This window comes from Protopterus annectens, chromosome 1.part1, assembly GCF_019279795.1.
Source record: "Protopterus annectens isolate FY-2018-M chromosome 1.part1, PAN1.0, whole genome shotgun sequence".
NCBI classification, from domain to species: Eukaryota; Metazoa; Chordata; order Ceratodontiformes; family Protopteridae; genus Protopterus; species Protopterus annectens.
In genome coordinates, this window is record NC_056726.1 from 1,911,480,681 (window position 1) to 1,911,495,989 (window position 15,309).

A 15,309-nucleotide genomic window follows, 5' to 3' on the forward strand; every position below is an offset into this window, starting at 1 on the left:
TTTTCCAGTTTCCGATCTGCGGATATTTCGGGGACTCACATCTGACTTTACCATGACACATACACAAGCGGTCACTATATAGCATAGAACTTCCTTGTTTGCCTAAATAATAAGCTTATTGTTGTGGCAATTTGCTTGCTTATTCTGTTTCTTGTGTCATTTAGGTATTTCTGTTACAGAAATAACCAATTCATGCTTACCATTACATTTAAATCACAGGATATCATTGTGTCCTACAATCGAAAGCACATCAGCCATTTCTAACAATACATTTTTACCGGGACACAACTGCTGGCCATGGAGAGACTGCCCCAACCAAAGTGGGACAGGTGGTGACCTTAATCGCTGCTCCTATGTGGGTGCGGCCCGCTGACCGGATACTTGGCTGTACACCTTCTCTGAGTGGTGTAAACACTGGCCCGGCAGCATTGTTATGCGGAATGAAGCAGCGGTCTTATCGTATCGCTTTGCTCCTTGGACGGGTACACTTATGCCTTCGTGGCTTCTATTTGCTTCTCCGTTAATTTGGGTTGGGTACTATGTTGCATACTGTCGCAGTTTCATTCTGCAACGGGTTCCTGGCTGCTGCCATTACTATTATTAGGCGGACCGTGGCTGTCAGCACATTAGGTTGCTCACCTCATGCCGAAGCTATAGACACGCCTCAGACGCATCCCCTACCTGGGCTCGCTCACGTGCACCTCGCACGTTGTCTGTGATTCCGGTGCACTCTCATTAATATGTGTTATGATACATTTTTCGCCTGACCTATTCACTACCGCCCGGCGCCAGAGCCTTACGCCGGCCTTGCGCCGAGCTTCATGAATCCCGGGGAATGCCTATTTATGTTGTATAAACGCATAGTTATGCAAATCACAATCACATTAAAGGAAAAATGCTAAAAGAATTAACTATAGTTTATAGAGTATAAAATGTGAGCTCAGACCTTCCTAAACTGAATGAATAGTTACAGGAAATGCTGGAAAGATAAGATAAACAACAAGATTGATTGCCAGATAAGTAGCTTGAGTTTTTCTAAAGCGTCATTGTTATTAAAACATAATTGTTAAAATGTTTACAAGCAACACTATTTAGTAATTGTCATAAAATGCCACAATTGTGCATAGATGTCACTTATAATCTGTTTGCAAGTAAATGTTAAAAGGACAAAAAAAACCTCAGTTGTATCAAGTACAGCCAGCAAATGGGCTATAGTATATATACAGTTCAAATCAATTGTGCAGGAGAATGTAAATGCCTACTAGTGGTAGTAAACAGCAAAAGCTTTATGAAAAATTATCAAATCAGACAAAGTTCATAATTTAATAAAATAAATGTATAACCATAGTGTTAGGCTGACATACATTCTATTCTTACAGCATAGGGCAGGAAAACAGTGCTGAAGTACTACAGGGGAAGGGGCACTTTCTCAGTTTTACACTGACTGTATAAGCAGTACTGAACAAGGGTCTGAAATAAAGCTACAGAAAAAAAAAAATAAACAAGGGTCTGAAATAAAGCTACATAAAAATAAATAATAAGGGGTCTAAAATAAAGCTAAAGTAGGAAAAAAAAATCTCATTCATTCTTGACAATACTCTTTAGGTAGAGGGAAAACAGGTATTAGTGTATTAGAAATACTTCCAACATGGTAAACTAGATTAAACCTGACAGGATAAGATATTTTACAAGTTGTTAATAGCTATCATAATGGTTATTATTGTATTGTTTAGTATTAAATTGTATTTACAACCTGTTAAATTGTAAAGCTATACAAGAGATGGTTTAAAAAACAAGAGATGATTTAAAATTGCTTTATTAAAGCTATACAAGACAGAATAAAGATATGCAAAATGCATAAATGTTTCTAATAGCAAGAATGGACACTATTTTTAATATGTTTTTGGCAAAACAATGTTGGTATAAAAAAGCATCAATGTTTCTAATTGCTGAGTATGTAGTTTAAAATAACATGACATATGCATTTGGTGTCAATTCCACTAGATATTTCTAAAGAGACAAACATTTTCCAAGATTTTGCTTAATATTAATGTTATTAAATTTGTAAGATTAGACTAAATGTACTTTATAGTCATTGTATGTACAAATGCAGAAAAATTCAGTAGAAAAGTCTTAATGTCTAGTAAAGAAAACAATGGGTCCAGGGTACCTAGCAAATTGAAATGCATAAATAGCAAACAGTCTGTGTATCTAAGCCCAGTTCAGTATTTTACCTTAATAAGATGTTATTGAGCAGTTCAGAGACATGAACACAATGTGATGGTTAAAATGACATTAAAACTGTATATTTTTAGCAGTGTATAAATGCTTGCAGGCATAGTTATTGTCTCTTATAGTTAATTCAACAGTTGCAAAGAGTTAATGAAACAATTCTAAGTCATAAATTAAATTATGTGCTTGCAAAATAATAAATTAATCAAGTAAAATTAAAACAGACACAGCTCATAACTGATAAAATATTTTCACAGAATGGTCTGCAAAAGAAAAAGTTGTTAAATACATTCAGTTTTGGTAGTAATACTTTAATATCATTGTATTAACTATGTAAAAATTGCATTTTGACTTGTATCAAAAAAGACTAAAGGTTTTATATAAAATTAATGTGTTTTTTATATGGAATGTTTTGAGTATGTTTAAAAACAGAGGGAATTGTTAGATATTATGAATATAAATATGCTGAAAGATAAATTATAGAATAAAAAGTTTGCTTGAATATATGTATAGAGTTTAGCAATGTAAAATGTGCATTCATACTATATGTATAACAGACAGGCTTCCCTTCACAGCATCAAAAGAAATGCCTAACAAAGAAAAACAATATTGGAAAGCAAGGATTATATGATTTTCTCATGTTTGCAGAACAAATATCTATTAACAGACATCCTTTTTTTAAATTCAGCAATACGTGATGTTTTTCCAGTAGGAACAGCTTATACAGATGTTTCCTTTCAGCATGGCATCCTCACGTCAGTAAAACTGCTTACATCACAATAGGACAATAGAAAAGTCTATAGACAGACATTATGTGACTTCCCATAGAAGGCCAGAAAAATATACTGAGGAAATAACAACCTCTTGTGTGCGTGACTAGCTCTGTATTTAGCTATTGTAGTAATTCAGTTATGTGAGAGAAGGACAGAGAGAAGGACAGAGAGAGGTATTTTGTAGAAGTCATCATTCATATCTGTAATGAAGGAAAACTTTGTAAATATATGCTACAAATCTGACAGACTACATGTGGTTTGTTATAAAATAAGTTATCTGTAACTGTGCTTATAGCAGGGGCGGCTCGTGGCATAGGGCTGCCGGACTGCAGCCCCCTCAAAAATAAAAAAAGAAAGAAAAAAAAATGAAAAATAAAAAAAAATATTTTTTAAAATTGCGGACTTGGCATGCGCATAGACCGAGTCCGGCTTATCGGTCTGGCGCGCATGCTGGCAACCGGCCCGTCCCATAGGGGACACAAGGAGCGTCTGTGCACTTTTACAGTGCACAGACCCGCCAGGATATGGACCAGCGTCCGGACTGCAAGAGGAGCAGCAGGGACTCGGGACAGTGCCTTAGGGATCTCGTCGGCATCGGGAAGGAGCATGTGGATCTCGCGGGTCTTCAGTATTAAGTGCTGAAGGATGTATGTCACGGACGTTAACTCTGGATGTATTCATGCAGGTAAGGTGCCTTTCAATTTACAATGTTTATTTGTCTTGAGTTTGTGCTTTTTCTTTTTATTTGTGTATGGTGCTTGTGCTGTACTGGAGTTTGTGTATGGTGCTTGTGCTTTACTGGAGTTTGTGTATGGTGCTTGTGCTGTACTGGAGAGTGTGTGTGTGTGTGTGAAAATGTCTCAGAGTGGTGGTGGTAGGGAATGCCTCAGGCTTGAACCCTGTACCCTGTATGCAGGTGTTAAAGACTCTGAGTTCCCTACCCACCACCATTTGTAAAAAATTTCAGATTTTTACCTCATATTCGATCTGATCTGTTCCTCATAATATCTGTGGTTTGTAAATGTTGCAATGCTTGATATTTGATGGTGTAGTAGTAGCATTGTTGCCTCACAGCTGCAGGTTCTTGGGTTTGATTCTTGGCTGGGGTTCCTTCTTTGTGGGGTCTGTATCTTCTCCCTGTGTTTGTGTGGGTTTTCTTTTTTGCCCTCCCATGTTACAAAGACATGTCTGCATTATTTCTTCCTGGGCCTCTGCTGAAAATTTGTTTATTTGTTCCAAGTCAGACTGTCCTGATTAAAAATGTTAAATAAAATTGATAGGCATTTGAATTTCAGACTTAAGGGTTTCTGAATGTTTAATTCCTTGCTATTTGATGGTGCAGTGGTAGTATTGTTGCCTCACAGCTATAGGTTTTCTGGTTTGATTCTTGCTTGGGGTGGCTTCTGTGTGGAGTCTGCATCTCCTCCATGTGTTTGTGTGGATTTGCTCTGGTGCCCTGCCATTTTACAAAGATGTCTGCAGTTGTAATCCCTGCTGAAAATTGGTTTTGTTCTGTCCGCAGTAAAATTGACAGGCATTTGAATTTCAGACTTCAGGTTTCTGAATGTTTAATTCTTGCATAATTGATGATGGGTGGTAGTATTGTTGCCTCACAGCTATAGGTTTTCTGGTTTGGATTCTTGGTTGGGGTGGCTTCTGTTTGAGTCTGCATCTCCTGCCTGTGTTTGTGTGGATTTGCTCTGGTGCCCCTGCCATTTTACAAAGATGTGTCTGCAGTTTTAATCCCTCGTCTCTGCTGAAAATTGTTTTGTTCTGTCCGCAGTAAAATTGACAGGCATTTGAATTTCAGACTTCAAGGTTTCTGAATGTTTAACTCCTTGTATAATTGATGGTGCAGTGATAGTATTGCTACCTCACAACTATAGGTTTTCTGGTTTGATTCTTGGTTGGGGTGGCTTCTGTCTGCATCTCCTCCCTGTATTTGTGTGGATTTGCTCTGGTGCCCTGCCATTTTACAAAGACGTGTCTGCAGTATTAATCCCTGCATCTCTGCTGAAAATTGCTTTTGTTCTGTCCGCAGTAAAATTGACAGGCATTTGAATTTCAGACTTCAGGTTTCTGAATGTTTAATTCCTTGCAGATTTGATGGTGCAGTGGTAGTATTGTTGCCTCACAGCTATAGGTTTTCTGGTTTGATTCTTGGTTGGGGTGGCTTCTGTGTGGAGGCTGCATCTCCTCCATGTGTTTGTGTGGATTTGCTCTGGTGCCCTGCCATTTTACAAAGACGGTCTGCAAAGTTTTAATCCCTGCTGAAAATTGGTTTTGTTCTGTCCGCAGTAAAATTGACAGGCATTTGAATTTCAGACTTCAGGTTTCTGAATGTTTAATTCCTTGCATAATTGATGGTGCGGTGGTAGTATTGTTGCCTCACAGCTATAGGTTTTCTGGTTTGATTCTTGGTTGGGGTGGCTTCTGTTTGGAGTCTGCATCTCCTGCCTGTGTTTGTGTGGATTTGTCTGGTGCCCTGCCATTTTACAAAGATGTGTCTGCACTTTTATTCCCTGCGTCTCTGCTGAAATTTGTTTTTGTTCTCTCCGCAGTAAAATTCACAGGCATTTGAATTTCAGACTTCAGGTTTCTGTATGTTTAATTCCTTGTATAATTGATGGCAGTGATAGTATTGTTACCTCACAACTATAGGTTATCTGGTTTGATTCTTGGTTGGGGTGGCTTCTGTCTGCATCTCCTCCCTGTATTTGTGTGGATTTGCTCTGGTGCCCTGCCATTTTGCAAAGACGTGTCTGCAGTATTAATCCCTGCATCTCTGCTGAAAATTGTTTTTGTTCTGTCCGCAGTAAAATTGACAGGCATTTGAATTTCAGACTTCATGTTCTTCAGAATACATAGTAGCAACAACCTTTTTTTCTAGCAATTTGCTAAGTTTATAAGATGAATATTTTAAATTTGTCCCTATTTTTGGGACTGTATTCCCCCATTATTGGCTTCGTCCAGGTTTTTGTGCTAAGGTTGACAGCTATGGCAAGAACTGAATTCACTGAATATGGACTGTAGAATTGTGCATATTTACTGATAAAGGTGCACTGTAGAATTGTGCATATTTACTGATAATGGTGGACTGTAGAATTGTGCATATTTACTAATAATGGTGGACTGTGGAATTGTGCATATTTACTAATAATGGTGGACTGTAGAATTGTGTATATTTACTAATAATGGTGGACTGTGGAAGTCTGAGTAGACTTTTTATGATAAATGTTCTCAACTGGGCAGTTTTGCCATTATGGGTGCATATGTTTTGTTTCATTGCTTACTGGAAAATGTTCAAAACAAATTTAAAACACCCTCTAACAAGTGTACTGTATTGTACAAGGAATATAATTTTTAGTACAATGAGGAAGGTGTATCAAAGAGCACATGTATGTTTCATATGCAAGGGGCCTATGATTGAAAACAGCCCAAAATTAATCTTTATCTGCCACTGGCAAAATGTATTTCTTTGAATGTGGGTTTCAATGCTGTTTCAATGAATGTGAGTTTCAAGGGCAGAGAAGTTTTAATGCTAAGTTTTCATTGTGAGACTGCATTGCTTTGTTTAACAGATTACTTAATGTTTGTGCTGTAAAATACAAAATAAAACTTTCAAATGAAGTCCAATCATTGAAGTAAAGCAGTATGCACATTAGTGTTTATGGTAAATGGAGTGAAATAGCCAAGTAATGGTTAATTGGAATGGCTGCAGAGGCTCCAGTTCAACCATTATTTTGTCAGGGGGGATGGCAAACTCAGACAGGCCCAGCTGAACTATACCTCCCAACTGTCCAGATTTTCAAAGAATGAATAGATTTTTGCTTCTTATTTTTGGTTTGTTGTTCATAAAATTTGTAGTTTTAATTCCTAAATGATTTGCCAGAAGTCACTAAATAATAAGTTTCAGACTTCATAACCTTCATAAAAATGCATGTTAAAGTAAGAGCCGTTCTATCAACTGTCTCAATTTATACAAGAGCAATTTTTAGTACTGTTTATATGTGCCCCAATATATTTGGCCTTGTTCAGATTTACTGCATTAACAGGTTGAGAGGTACATGCAAATAAATTGCTTTATAGAATTAGGCATAGCCAACCTCTCAACTGTCCCCAATTTTTGGCTCAAAATGTTGCTCTTCCCCTAATAATCCCTCCATAAAATAGCAATTTTGGAAGAAAACATGGAGGGTTTACAATTAAGAAATAACTGTAATAATCAAAGTTATAGATTACTTGAAATGCATGTAGATTCTTTTATTTTGTCAGCTGCTCAAGGTAGCAGTACTAATATTAAAGTGTCCCTTCTTTGACAGGTAGAAGCTGTATTGTGTGTCTATTTTATATTTTTGCATCACATTTTTGGTCCATTTTTCATAAAATTGTGTTTTTGGCAAAATTAGTGACAAATCACTAAAGACTGAAGTTAGAAAATGACAGACATTTGAGTTTCAGATTTTATACCATTCAGAAAAATTCATACTAATGCAAGACCTATTCTATTATCTTTCTAAGTTTATTAGAGCAATATTTAAAATTGTCCTTCTTGTTGGGCCTTTGTCCCACTTCTGTGTATGGCTTTGTCCAGATTTCTTGCTCTTGAAGTTGAGAGGTATGACAAATGTGTCAGGGCCATCACAGTCAGCCAGAGAGATTTCAAATTGTGACATGCTTGTTGCACCCCACTCCCCATGTAGTGACTCTGGATGTGTCCAAGCAAGGCAAGGGAGTAGTTGTATCTACCTTGGATGGGAGGACACACTGCATAAGTACTACAGTGGCTTTTCATCTGTCCTTGATTTTGCAGAATGGTCTGGTTTCTGTCATATTTTTGTACTGTTGATTTATGCTTATTACTCAAAGTGCCTGTTGCTCTGTGTTTAAGTAGCAATGCTTTAATGACCATAAGGTAAGCTTGTCTGACATCGTGAAGATGCAAGTAAGCTTTAATAAGCATACTGTTAAAGAATTGCCAACATTGAAAGCCTTTCTGTTGTTGCCATGCAGAGAATACTTGACTAGATAATGTATGAGCCTTGGGTATTAAAGGACAGGATTCCATTATTTTAAAAGCTCATTACACTTGATGGAGACTACCAGTCATCTCTACAGGCTTTACCCGTAAACTAAACAGAATGCCAATCATGTGTGGTCCATAACCTGTACAGTAATCCTTTAAGCAATGTATCTTGTGCTTGTTTCTTGTTTGCTTTTCATTTCTACTTTGGTCATGTTTTCTCCATGAAACGCTTGTCAGGCAGCAGGTCTTTTGGATAAGAAACATTTTTACAAGTGGGGGCATCACATAGATTTCTACTTTCAGCATGTTGCTTGGTACTTTAATAAAGCTGAATATATTATAATTAGGACTGCAGTGCAAGGAGAAGTAGTTTGAGTTGAGTGCTTCTGGTTTTTCTTATACTTGATTTTGACTGGCATTCCAGTAATGTATTTAAAAAGTAATTTATTTTTTTCATGCCTCACAACCTTTTGTTTCCATCTAGATATTAAGTAAGCTGTCATGCAGCCAATGCATTGAAATATTTTTATTCTTCTACACTTATTTTTGTCTTGATTGGACTTTCATAATGATGGTTTGCCACCCAGGGCAGCGTATTTAATTAAAGTTAGTTTTTTTGTGGTTTTGTGCATAGCTCCTCCCCTTTATGGTTGACCACACCCCTTCCCTTTGACCCCGCCCATTCAGCGTCTCCTGCAGCCCCCCTGTGATTTGAAGTCACCAGCCGCCACTGGCTTATAGCTGCAAAATATATTTCTTTATCAGTGTGCAATTTGAAAGGCTTGACAGATGGAGTCATGATGTGTCTCTGATTCAGCAGTAAACAGCACAGCAAGACTGTGTGTCTTAAGAAGACTTCAAATCCCACAGTAAGCAAGCAAGCAATCAGAAGTAAGCAGAGAGCAGCTCAATATAATAAGTATATTTGTAAACGTTGCCTTCAGGCACAGTATGAACATATGTCACCATAAGACTCTGAGGTCCACTCAGGTCAAGGGTAAATGAATCAACAATGACAAGAGCTGAAGGCTGTATTACCCTGGAAAGTAAATCCGCATGATCTGTGCTGTGTTACCATGGAAAGTAAATCCGCATGATCTGTGCTGTGTTACCATGGAAAGTAAATCCGCATGATCTGTGCTGTATTACCCTGGAAAGTAAATCCGCGTGATTTGTGCTGTGTTACCATGGAAAGTAAATCCTCATAAACAGTGCTGTGTTACCATGGAAAGTAAATCCGCATGATCTGTGCTGCAATTACCATGGAAAGTAAATCCACATGATCTGTGCTGTGTTACCATGGAAAGTAAATCCTCATGATCAGTGCTGTGTTACCCTGGAAAGTAAATCCTCATGATCTGTGCTGTGTTACCATGGAAAGTAAATCCGCATGATCTGTGCTGTGTTACCCTGGAAAGTAAATCCGCATGATCTGTGCTGTGTTACCATGGAAAGTAAATCCGCATGATCTGTGCTGTATTATCATGGAAAGTAACCGAATGATCTGTGCTGTGTTACCATGGAAAGTAAATCTTCATGATCTGTGCTGTGTTACCATGGAAAGTAAATCCTCATGATCTGTGCTGTGTTACCATGGAAAGTAAATCCACATGATCTTTTGCTGTGTTACCATGGAAAGTAAATCCTCATGAACTGTGCTGTGTTACCATGGAAAGTAAATCATGATCTGTGTTGTGTTACCATGGAAAGTAAATCCTCATGATCAGTGCTGTGTTACCCTGGAAGTAAATCCGCATGATCTGTGCTGTGTTACCATGGAAAGTAAATCCTCATGATCTGTGCTGTGTTACCATGGAAAGTAAATCCATGATCTGTGCTGTGTTACCATGGAAAGTAAATCCTCATGATCAGTGCTGTGTTACCCTAGAAAGTAAATCCACATGATCTGTGCTGTGTTACCATGGAAAGTAAATCCTCATGATCAGTGCTGTGTTACCATGGAAAGTAAATCCACGTGATCTGTGCTGTGTTACCATGGAAAGTAAATCCATGATCTGTGCTGTGTTACCATGGAAAGTAAATCCTCATGATCAGCGCTGTTGCTTCTAGTTTGATACAGGTTTGCCTTTTTCTACCTGACAAGAAGTTGCTGAAACAAACTCATAGGATCGAAAGTTATGATGAAACTGTCTTTACAGGAAACAGAGGGCATATTTTATAAAAAAAAAAAAATACTTTAGGCCATAGATCTGTTGAACAGAAAAGGGAGAGGGATTGTTAAATTGAATTGTGCAGGCATTCAGCACCAAATGTAACAGTTCCAAATTGCACTTTAGGAAGTATAAAAGTATAGTTACACAAGTATATTCATCGGAGCAACAGATGTTCAAGTACAGGATCATTGCTGCAAGATATCACAGTATGGTCAGGAATTATTTTATTTATTTTTATTTTTATTTTTTATTTTACATTTGTTAACTAGGATAGTCCAACTGGACACAGGTCCATTTATGGCAGCAGCCTGGGGAGAAAAACTCCACAATTAGATTAACATCAACATGGTAATGCCATCATATAACAGTGATAACTGAGGTAAGTACAGACATAAAAGGTCTCATACAATCCAGTCTAAGCAATAAACAATACAACAGCAGTAAGTGAGTAAATTTACAAAGAAAGAGAGTCTCATACATCAAAGCTTTATCATTAATTAACGAGATAGGATAAAATAATTAAAAAAAAAATCATATGATTAGACATGACGTATTATGCAATTTCAAGTTGAAAGTAAGATACCTAACTGTAGCATACATACAGTAGAGATAGCAGGAAGGTGTAAAGTGTACTGAGATTTTGAGATTCATGTGATGCATGGACATAGCCATGTATTGATAAGATGTGATTTGCGAACTTTTTGGACAGGTGAGTTGTGGGGGGCCGAGGTCAGAGAGGGGCCAGGTTATTTCCGGATCTAGCTATGGCACGAGAAAAAAGAGCTTTCCCTGAGTTATTGTTAGCTTTAGAGATGAAGAGGAGGGATTTCTCAGTTGACCAGAGAGGACGATTAGTTCAGTATGGAGAAAGTAACTGGCTTAGTGCTGGAGTTTTTTCAGGATGTCTAACAATATTAAAGGCAATGACTAGCTGGTGGTACCTGAGTAGCTGGGGAAGTTCTAACTATCGTAGTTCCCTTAGAGATTGACAGTGATGGGTTCTAAAGGTGCAGTTTTATTGGCAATTTTATTGTAACATGATTCAAGTCTGGTGAGATCAAGTTTTCTGACTTGGGTAAGAATTGACAAGGCATACATTAGAATGGAGAGTATATGAGTTTGTTCCAGAGTAGTCCGTGCCTGTTCTGAGAGGAATTGTTTATGCCTATATAGGGTTCCCATTTTTTGTGGACATCGAAGTGTAGGTTATTGTCAATTTCTACACCGAGGATGTTGGTATGGTCAGAGGGAGATATGATGATACCATTTTTGGAAGAGATTGAAAAGGATAGGGGGTAGGTATAGATTTGTTGGGGATGAAAAGTAGCAATTTTGTCTTACTGGGGTTTAGGATTAGTTGGATATCAGTAATCCAACTTTCTACACAAGTGAAGGATTCTTGTGTGAGTTGTAGAGTGGAAAGTGATGGAGCAGAGCAAATAAGAGTCGAATCGTCAGCATACTGTATAAGGGAGGCATGCTGGGTGGAGGTATGTAGATTGTTGGCAAATATGGAGAAGAGTAGTGAGCCTAAAATTGAGCCTTGTGGTACACCTACCATAGTTGGGATTAAAGTAGATTGTATGCCTTGCCATTGAATTGATTGCTTCCTATGTGATATATATGAAAGCTTTTAAACAAGGCAATAGTGGATGGGGCAAAAGATAGGGAGGCCAGGCAATCTAGAAGTTTGAGTGTGAGACCATATCAAATGCTTTTGAGACATCTAAAAATATTGCAGAAACAAAATTATTGTTATTTCTGTGAAGGCCGACCTGGTTGGTGAAAGAGAGGAGAGCAGTTGTGCTGTAATTTTGCCGGAAGCCATGTAGTGTGGAGAAGAGAAGATTGTGTGTGTTTAGGAATTTCATGACATGAGAGTGAATGCATTTCTCAAGCCGTTTAGATAAGGGGGATAGAATGGCAATAGCACGGTAGTTTGAGAATTCATAAGAATTGACACTTTTATGGAGTGGTATAATATATGAAACTTTCCAGAGTTGGGGGTGTAGGCTTCCTGTATGGAGCGGTTGATGAGGATAGAAACTGGATAAGATAGGGATTCAACAGCACTTTTTAGGAAGTTGGCTGGTAGACTGTCAGCTGCAAGGGTGATTGGCTTTAGTTTTAGGAGGAGATTTTTAATAGTGGAAGTGGGAACTGGTGAGAGAGCAAAGGAGGGGATATTGTCGGTGCATTTGGTAGGCATATGTGTATGGTTGTTATTGGATAGCTGGGAGGATAGAGTTAGGATGGATTCTGTAAAATAGTGATTACATTGGGATGATATGTCTTTGGTATTGTTGTCTGAGGAGGGGGCTGGAGTAGTAATTTTTCCTGGTTTTAGAAGGGAGGTCTTTTGAATGTGTGTTTTGGACCCCAAGGAAATAGTTATTTTTGTCCAGTTTGGTTTGTTTCTTGGTCTGATTTCTGAGTTGTTGGAAATTTTGTTTGGCTATACTAGTGTTATCCCTTTTCCAGATTTTCCAAGCTTTATCTCTAGACTTTAGTAAGGCTCTTGTGTACTTACTCAGCCATGGTGCATAGTTTGCCTTGACTCTGATTTTTCTAATGGGTACAACTTTGTTGAGGACATTTAAGAGAGTACTATTAAAGTATTTGATGGCTTGGTCTAACCCTAGGGTTAGTAGTGGTTTCCATTTAGTTTGTTTAAGAGTAGAGTTTAGCCCTGTATGTTTAGTTCTACGTCATCTCTAACTTGTCTAAAGGTTATGGGGTTGCATGTTGGTGTGTTTGCATAGGAGAAAGTAGGGAGATTCGGGTCACTGAGACCATCTGGTAGACAACCTGTCTGGTAGTTTTGTTTGGGGAAATTGACTACTGTCCAATCCAGAATGGATTGTTTATGTTTTTTTTATCAACTCTAGTAGCAAGTTTTTGAAATGAGTTGTAAAAAACCAAAGAGACTAGTATGCGATTAAGTGGGGGGTTGTTAGGAATTACAGGCTATCAGTTGGTGTTTAAGATCACCTAGTGCAGATAGTTACTTGTTGCAGATTCTCTGAGGTCCACTGTAATATTTCCTCAATAGTAGGGGAGTTGTTTCCTAGGGGAATATAACAGAAAAGAAAATTATTTTTTTGTTATTGTTTAAGTAAAGAATTGTACCTAAGATTTTGGCATTTTTAAACTTGGGAAGTGGGATTTGTAGAAGTTTCATTTTGAGGTTATTTTAAAAGAAAAATTACTATTTCACCTCCCTTCTTGCCTACTCTATCTAGTCTTTGGGCAGACACTGTATCCTGGTGGGAGTGATTTCTTCGTTTTGGGTGTTGGGTTTTAGCCAGGTCTCTGTGTGATTGTTAGTGTCTGGGGAGTAGTGAGGTTATAAATGCATGTAGGTCAGGAAGCTTATTGGATATGCTCCTGTGGTGCTGATGTTGAGAATTAGCAGGTCAGAGTTTTGTTTGTTTGAGGTGGGTATAAGTTGACCTGGGTTTGGGTGTATGTCACCTGATGTAAATGTAGACACTTTGTGATCAGTAGTATGTGTTTAATTGTATGGTACTTTTCTAAGTTGGATCTGAATGATATTTCAGTAGTGTAAAGAGCGTAGTTATATTGGAATTTATGTATGTGGTATAGCACTGTCTCTAGAGGTAGTGTGGGACTGATAGGAAAGGAAAATTTATGTGAGTTTGTCTTTATGGAGACTATGTGTAGTATGGAATAAAAGTGTTTTTCCAGTGGAGTGTTTGTGTGTATAAAAAATAACAGGATGCTCAACGAAACTATATTAAAGTTGGCTTTAAAGACAAAATGAGCTCACTACCCAGGACCTAAAAAAGACCATCTTTGCCTTTAAACACAGCAGTTCTTTTTCCTGTTCCTTGATCCTTTCTAAGTCTCTCCATTATGTCAGCACACAGACCTTTTGGAAAGTAGGCAGGAAGGGAGGTGAGGTATAATTTTCTTTAAAATAGCCTCAATGAAACTACAAATCCACTTCCCAAGTTTAAAAATGCTGAAATCTTAGGTACAATTCTTTACTTAAACAATAACAAAAAATAATTTTCTTTGTTATGTTCCTCAGGAAACAACTCCCCTACTATTGAAATATTACAGTGGACCTCAGAGAGAATCTGCAACAAGTAACTATCTTACTAGGTGATCGTACCAACTGGATATATAATTCAACAACCCCACTAATCATATTAGTCTCTTTGGTTTTCTGTCATTTCAAAAAACCTACTAGGTGATAAAAAAACAAACAATCATTCTGGATTGGACATAGTCAGTGCCCCAAACAAACTACCCGAACGATTTGTCTGCCAGATGGTCTCGACCATCTCACTTTTCTCCTATTGTCTTCCACTTGCTGCTTCATACACAAACAGCTGCAGTCAGCTGGTCCATGTTTCTCGGTTCAAAAGAACATCAATCAATGCCAAATGTTGCATTAAACTGGAATTACACTGGAGCATTACTGCTTAAAAAATTATTATTGTGTGCACTGCTGTCAATAAAATGAGCAAGTATCAAAGCTGAGGTAGAGTGTTTTGGTGTGTGTGTGTGTGTGTTGTCGGGTAATGTGGATGTCATTGCCTTTCCTCCCCAGAACACAGGAGGTTTCCCCTGCCAACCCAGGAGATGGTGCATGATTCATGTGATATCCCAGTAAGCACCACACAACAGTGAGATTATAACTCTAAGATGTATTTGATATACAGGGTATACGTGCAAGCCCTCTGAGCTAACACCATGACTGTGATCATGAGGGAGGTGTGTGGAATGTTTGGAGCACAGAGGGTGAACCATACTTCTCTGATGGTGAGCGGCCAGTCTTGGTGGGACTGGTGGTGATACAGAATGTCATTGACACTCAGTAATATCAAGTTTATACAAAACATTTTTCATAGGTGAAACATCCTGTGTGCTGATAATGCTATTAAAAATTTAATGAGTTATACCCCAAAGTTTATATATATAAAAAAATAAAAAGAACTTAAAAAAGGATCCTGTGGACCTAGGTTCACAACATGGCCTGGCAAAGTCCTGTTAGTGGGGGTAAAGGTGGTACCGTTCCTATAAAACCTACAATTTCTGTATGTACATAGATTGTAGTGGAAATTCAAGCATCCTG